The sequence below is a fragment of the Octodon degus genome, unplaced genomic scaffold, assembly GCF_000260255.1.
Source record: "Octodon degus isolate 3935 unplaced genomic scaffold, OctDeg1.0 scaffold00017, whole genome shotgun sequence".
Lineage (NCBI taxonomy): Eukaryota > Metazoa > Chordata > Mammalia > Rodentia > Octodontidae > Octodon > Octodon degus.
The window spans coordinates 24,727,618-24,735,563 of NW_004524593.1; positions in this window are offsets into that span (position 1 = coordinate 24,727,618).

Here is a 7,946-nt window from a genome sequence, read left to right on the forward strand (position 1 = left end):
GTCTGCAAAGCATTAGCTGTCAGCTCCACGTCAGGGTTCTGTGTTTTGCATGAACTCAACACATGTCAGGACCCATGACAGAGACACTGCCTGGCCTTGAAGAGATACTCAGTTCTGACTTCTTCAGCTGGCCCACATCAGACTCTTCATGGCCCCTTCTTGTCCTCTGTGCAAGAGACAAGAAAGCAAGAAGCCCTTGCCAGTCCTGCAGTTCTCGTGGACTTAAAGGCATTGATCCCCAGCCTTTCTGTCAAAGGAGCTGCAATGTCTCAAATCAAGCTACTTATAGGTTTATTGATTTTCTCTTTTTTTTTCCCCCTTTTTGGTGGAACCAGGGATTGAACTCAGGACCTTGTACTTGCCACACAAACACTTATTCCACTGAGCTATCTCCCCGGCTCGGTCTATTGATTTTCAATGGACAGAATCCAGCAGTATGGGGAGGTGGTGGTGCTGTCCATTTTGCTTAGGGCCTAAGCAGAACAGTAAGCTCTGGACTGAGACCTTGTTTGTTTGTTTGTCCCCTTAACTATCATACTCTGAGTCCATCTGGAGTGCTGTGCCCAGCCAAGTCCACACATTCAACCTTTCCTGATAAGTGGAATCTTCAAGAAGTAGCTTTAGAGGGAGCTGACATGGATGATAAGTTACCCCTGTGTCACCCATTTGCTTGACATCTGCAGAAATGCAAGTGTGATAGCCAATGTGCCACAGTCCTCTTGGCCCACACTGCAGTCTTAGGGATGGAGGGTGGGGCTGAGAACAGAGCTGGAGAAAACCAGGGTAGTATGGGGTCCTGTTGTCTTCATGCAGTCACCACCCCTGCCCAGGCTGGATTCCTGCTAAATTAGGTTAAAGGTGAGAACAAGTGTGGCTTTCTGTGGTGCAAAGTCTACCTGAATCCCAGATGACTGAGCCTATTCCCAGCTTACTAAGGTCGCGAGTGGTGAGGGCTGTTGTGTAGCGGTGAGTGCTTGCCCAGCATGCACAAGGCCTTGAGTCCATCCTTGCTCTTCCCAAGGTCACCAGGGCCCTGTCTGCTCCACCTGCCTTCTGAATGCATACTGTCTAAGTGCAGTGGAGGAAGCCCAGGTCAGGTGGGGCCTGGGGCCAGCACACGCAGTGTGGCACATATACCTGATTCCGTCTGCTGAGTGCATATATTTTGTATGTCTTCTGGCACCAGGCAGGGCTGCACAGACAGCCTCCACTCAGGACCAGCAGCCTTGCGCTGCATACCCCTGGCAAGCGGCAGAGAAGCACTCGCAGCAGCGTGTGTGCTGCCGTTGATTGGCAGGCTTTTCTGGTGGACTGCAGTTCTCTTTCCAAGTGCAGGATGTTGCCCACAGCTGCTTCCCGCCAGAATCAACACCAGCAGCCATTCTACACTGCACCCTTGTTTAGGAGGTATTTATTGCTTTCCCTCTTTCTTTTTCACAACCTTTACTCCCTGTGAGGGTCTAGAGTAAGGGAATAAATGTATGTGGGCCAGAAAGTCTGACCTTCGCGGTAAATAGAAGACATGGGCTGGTTAGGCTCTGGTTGTTCCTGATAGAGTGGCACACTCATGAGGCCGGGAGTGTCCTGCTGATGCCTGCTCTCAAGGGCACAGCTGAACTTTGTCATCCCCAGGCCTGAACACAGCAAGGAAGCTTTAGGTGTGTGGCTTCCATCCTTCACTGAAATTCCATGTTTTTGTTTACGCTTGAGTTGAGAGTGTATTTGGGTATAAGTGATAGAAACTGCTTTGAATCAGGATGGGTGGAGAGGGGCTTTCTTTCTGTAGGCACTGCAGGAGTGCAGCTGTATCTGAGAAAGATGCCAAACCAGAGACTGGGAGGTGTTAGAGTGCCCCGATCCAAAGGTAATTAACAAATTAATTAACTAATTTATTCAATTAAAATTATAAAAAATGTAAAGGCTGTGCCTAAGCTCCTGGCTTTTCACTTGTGCGGGAGACTTGGTCTCAATCCCAGGTCCCTTGGCAAAGGCACTCAATAATTGAATGAGCTCCCCAGCTGGATACCTTACTGGGAAGGTATGAGAGCCCCGAGTGAAGCTGAAAATAGAAAATGGAGAGCCTAGACCATGGGGGCCTAGGTGTGGGCCGGGAATTGCAGCTTATGGAGAAGTCAGCAGTGACAGTTATTTACTCCACAGAGGCTTCCAGGAGTCATCCTGGGTGCCATGTTCTCAGCATGGAGAGGCCTGGGTTTGCTATGCCATTGGTCTTGGGTCCTGAGTCAGCTCTTAGCTTCCTGGTCTCTGTTGATTCAGCGGTTCAGGATTATTGGGAAGGTAAAGAGATACAAGTCACACGTGACTGTGAAAGCACAGGTCAACAACAAATAGCATACACAACACTGCTCCCCAAGATTCTATGGCCTAGGGGTGCTGGAGCCCCCACAGCTTGGGTGAGGGATCTGTGATGTTTGTGCAGGGATGGAATCGCCTCAGGATGCATTCCTCAGAACACGCTGCCATGGTGAGCTACACATAACTGCAGTGTGCAGAGCCTTCCATTGAAGCAGTACCTGTTACGTTGTCCTTCACTGATTCTTACATACCATGATGGGTGGCGTTATGTTGTTTAAGAGCTGGGAGGACTAGGATAGAACACAGCCGTATAATTTAGAATTGCAGGTCCTTCAAGGTGGTGGGATTGGGCAGTAAAATTATTTCGCCTGTGGCCTCGCCTTCCAAAGAAAATGGTCTTCCTCCTACAGGAAGACAGAGCCTCTGACCATGGGCATAACTGGTCATCTGAGTACCTTGGTGCTGGGGTGAGGCTTGGAGGATGCCTTGGCTGTCCTGTCCCTCAAAGCAGGGGCTGGTGGCCATTCCTGGCCTCTTCTCAGGCTGTACTCTGTCCCTGCTCTGACGGAGCCTGAAGGTCCCCCCCCCAGACCTTCTGTATCCAGAGTTTGTCTCCCCTTGACCCCTAGCTTAGCCTCAGAGGGAAGATGGTCCTGGAGGGCCAGCGGTCTCCTCTGGATGTCCTGCTCCCACCTTTAGCAGTGAGGGGACACTCTAACAACCTAAAGCAGACGGAGAAAACAGGAGACATTTTAAAAGGAAGAAAAGAGCAGATAATCACCAATGGACATTAAGCTCCATTCAGGGATATAGTCTCCAATCAGCTAAATGGAAGGCAGCACTGGCCCCACAGAAATGGCTTAGTAGGCAGGCTGGGGAGAGCTCTTAGGCCTTTCTTCCTCTGGCTGGTGCCCCCAAGAATTCCATTCTGAAGCCATTCCTTGCCTCAGCCCCGCGCTTGGCCTTTGCAGTTGGCCCTGCCTCCCTGCAGGGAATAGCCAGGCTGCCCTTGACAAGTACAAGAGGCCTCTCTGGTAGAGGAAGCACAACCTGGCAGCAATCCCTTCATGTGCCTTTTGGCAGTTGCAGAGTATCAAAAGTAGGACAGGAAGGGCCAGGGCACTGGCACTGGGGCTTGGTGGGGCACTCCTGGGACCCTGGCCTAAGGTTGGCTATGGCTTCCCAGCCAGCTCTGTCTACTTTCTGGGTGGGAAGTGGTTTGGGGTAAAGTAGGAGACACTCTTCCTGGATCCTTGCCTGCCCAAGGCCTTTCTTGGCCACTCAAGGCTAGGGGATGTGCAAGTGTAGGTTATGCATCAGCAAGTGTGCTGCCCGATGCCCAGAGTAAGGCCTTGGCCAGGCCTCAGGGACACCTGATAACAGACTATGTCTGCTGGTGGCTGTTCTGACAGCCAGTGAGAAGGGGAGAGATGCTTCCCGAGCAGATTACTTCACACGCTAGAGTCAGGAAGATAAGCTGCTCTGCAGTTTGCAGGCACTGTGCCTTCAAGAAGCCTCCCAAGCTTGGGGTCAAGGAAGTCCACAGTGAGTACCAGGCTTTCCTGAGTTAGGACGAAAGTGTCAAAGGTGAGGCCACTGAAGCTTCAATATGGGGTAGCATCAGAAGTGGTTGTTTAGAGAAAGAAGCCTCCTCAAGCACAAGGTGGCCAGAGAGGCACAGAGCCATGGCAGCCACCCTGATTGATTTGGGAGCTGCCCTGGGGATTTGTAAAGCACATGTCTAGGAGTACCTGGATAGGTCATGGACATGCAACCTTGGGGACTACATCCGGTCCTTACCACTTCCTCTCTGGTGCTGTTTCTGAAACTTCTCTGCTTCCTGAGCCACTACGAACTGAGTAGTTTTGCTGCACTGAGCCCTTCTGCCATGCTGCTCCTGCCTTGGAGCAGCTGACCATGGACGGAAACTTTGAAGACCTGAGCCAAACAAAACCTCTCCTTTCCAAAGAAGGCCAAGTGTTATATCTAGACAGACCTGGGACTACATAGGCAGGGCTCAGCCACCCAAAGCCCGGAGCCTTGCTCTCCGCACTCCATTGTGGGCACCGGCTCTTCGGTCCAATGTGTGTGACAAGTAATAACATAGCCAGGAGCAGAGGCTCCTGGCTGTGCACTCCTAACTCCATGGCAAGCATCAGAGAAATCAGATGTGAGATGAGGTTTCTAGTGATTACCCCTCAACATTGCAGCCAAAAGGAGCCTCCTGGCTTCACCTTCTCCCATCAGTGGATCTGTCCGGGGGGACCCTGGGCATCAGGATCTGAGCAGCAGTTGCCCTGGCTTCAAGGGCACTAGCAGCTAGTCATGGGTGGGGATCCATTTGGACTAAGAAAAATAATCACAGATCCAGTTTCAGGGCTTAGAGTCTTACTGTCCCTGACTTCCAGTCTTTTCTCTCAGCTGCATGAACTGGAAACTCCTGGGAGAGAGCAGTGGGACAAGATGCCTGCAGGACCATGGGGCCCTCTGAACCCACTCCTGCTCCTGCTGTCCCTGTGAGGGTGGGGACATGGCGAGATCCACGGGTGCCTCCAGGTCACCGAGGACTGGGGCCATAAGACTATGAGAACTATGCTGGGACTTAGCTGGCATGAGAGGAAGGAAAAACAAACATAGCCAGCTTCTTTCCTCACATGAGGCAGAGCTTTCCTAAGACAAAGCTGAGAATGCTCCAGGTGTCCCTGCCACACAGGGACTCAACCCTCAAAAGACGGGCCTCCCTCCTTCCAAGATCAGCGGCCCAGACTTGCTGCAGCCTCGTGGCAGCTTCTGAGTGCCAGCTCCAAATCGCTTATTTCTGCCATCTCAAGTCTTTGACTCACCAACACTGTGAAAGCTAAACAAAAACAAAAATAAACTCCCCAAACCCCAAAACCAAAGCTGGGCTAGGCAGCTAGTGAGACCCCAATCTGCAAACCTTTCCAGAATGAATGGCACCTGAGAGGGCTAGAGAAGAACCACACAGGAGACCCCTGCTAACCCGAAGTGTCACTTTTACTCCTACTTGCCAGCTCCCGCCACTGGAGTCAGGTGCTCCCAGGCCATGGCGTCACGCGTGGAGGTCACACTAGGTGGCCATGCACCCTGCGTAAGGCAGGAAGCAGCCCCATTGTTAGAGGAAGGTTCGTTTTTTCATCTTCCCACCTACCTCTGGCCAATTCCTAGACTAAAATTAACATGATTTTGCATTTTAAACAACACACCACTCTTTCAAAGAGAGCTGATTGGTGAGTAGCAATTAACAACTAAGTAATCAGTTGCTAGTTACCAAAAATTGCTATCATTTTAAGTGTCTTTTCTCTCTCCTCATTTTCTTCCCCCTGTTCTCTGTTTCTGTTTTTAACCCAACAAATACTTATTGGCCTTTTTTCAGGTAGGAGTGGGCTAAGAGATATAGGGAGGGGAAAGAGATACGGCCAGCAAGTGTTTGCATTTGAGATATTATACAAAATCTTGCCAGGGCAGCTGAAGGTAGTGCCCACAGGAAAAAGAATAACCAACTGCCTGAAGAGTGGTGTGGGGGCTGGGGTAGCGCTTTGCTGTGAAGCACGCGCGAGGCCCAGGTTTCACTACCAGCACCACTAAACAAAAAAGGTGATACATGATGAGCAGAGATTCCACAAAGGTAAAAGTTACACTGATGTGCTGGGGCATTGGTTCTTAGGCTGCTTGTCATTTTTCTAGTGTGGTGCTTTCTTCTATGTCAGTGGTTCAAGCTTGAAACTCTATAGAAGTCCTATGTAAACTCTGCTCCATGGTCAAGAATTTAGAAACACACAGAATTTTTTTAGTTTGTTAACGGCAGAATATCACAGAGCCTCCAGGGCCAAGGCATTGTGAAGCAGTGCAAAACTATGCAGCAGGTCCAGGTTTCACCCTAAATGAACCTCTCTACAGCAGCACACCTCAGCATCTATCTGTCTGGGTTCCGGAAGAGTCTATGTTCTAATGGGTTAGAAGGCAAAACACCAAGAGTGCTCAAGCTTCTTTCCCCTCATAAGGCCTTCTCCAAAAGTCCAGCCTATATCCCAAAAGCACTTTGCCATCACCAAGTTAGCACCCAGATCATCTTTCTCCTTTCCTTATCCAATTCAGTACCTTCTATACCTCCTTAATGACTGACCTCGGAATGACTGACTACCTGATTGCTAAGCATGCTACAACATTGTAGTTAATAGCAGATCTGGGACTCAGAGGGCCAAAGTTAAAACAGAGGGCTCTGGTTTATTAATTATGAAAATTTGGGGAAATTATTTAGCTTTTCTGGGCCTGTTTCCTCAACAGTGCTTTGTAATGTAGCACACCACAGACATGGAATAGATGTTAGCTGTATTTAACCCCAGCAAGCCAGTGTGTAGAGACCCAGGCTCCAAGGGCCCTACCCACATGGAACTTTTAAAACTCCAACATTAGGGGGCTGGGGAGATGGCTTAGTGGAATAAGTGCTTCCCTGGCAAGTGCAAGGGCCTGAGTTCAAACCCCAGTTCCGCAAAAATAAATAAATAAATAAATAAAAAATAAAAATAAAATATAAAACTTCAACATCAATTTTCACAGTTGCTTGACCTAGGTTGGAATCCACCTAGGTTGGAATCCAGTATAATCACCCTGTGCAGGAGATAAATGATCTGATCAAGGTCACTTCCAGGGTCACCCACAGGGCAAGGGGGAAGCCCTGCTGCATGAGAGCGTGTGCTGGAACCGAGCTCTGAAACTTGTTCTCAGTGGTGCAGACCCAGTGTTCCAAAGCTCATTTCCAATCTCATAGTTAATATTCATAACAAATAACTAAAGCTGCTTATTTGAATTTTATTTGTATAAATACCTTCTCATATACTGTAACTCATCAAATTTAAGAAACTGTCCATACTAGACATACTTTTTATTTTTTGCATATCATCAAGAAAGAAAAATGGTTCCATTGGTGGTAAAATGCATCATGATTTCAGAGATAGTAAGTGTGAAATATGTGGATCTTAGAACTGATAAACTAAGACATTTCAAGGAATCTCATTTTCATCAGACCCCTGCCACAGCTCATAGGTCTCCACAGCACTGGGGATCTGACATGACCCTCCCACGTAGTTGACATCATGGAAAAGGAATCCAGAGAAGGGCTGTGTGAGCTTGACCTAGTGTGCAGACATGGGAGACGTGATGAGTTACTGCGCCTGTTCATCCCACCTACACTTCCCAGGTCTGCCAACTAACCAAGCTCTTCTTTTTTCCCCTTTTCTTTTTGTTTGGTGCTGGAGTTGGAAGCTATGTCCCCAGGCCCCTGCTCATTATTAATGGAGGGGGACCTGGGGAAGGAGGTAAGAGCTACTTTTTCTTTTCTTTTTTCATATTTTAGTACAGGGTCTGCAGGGTCTCACTACACAGATGGGACTCAGTGATCCTCCTGTTTTTAGCCTCCCAAGTGCTGGGATTACAAGTGCACACCACCACGCCCAGTCTCAGTTGCTGTCTCCAGGTGCCCCAGGGGCGGGGACCAGCACAGGGATGATGCTGGATGATAAATGAGTAGGGATGGTAAAAAATGGACCATCATTTAGGGACTCATTCTCAGAGAGGTAAAAACTGAGTTAGGGGGTTTTGAATTGTGGGAA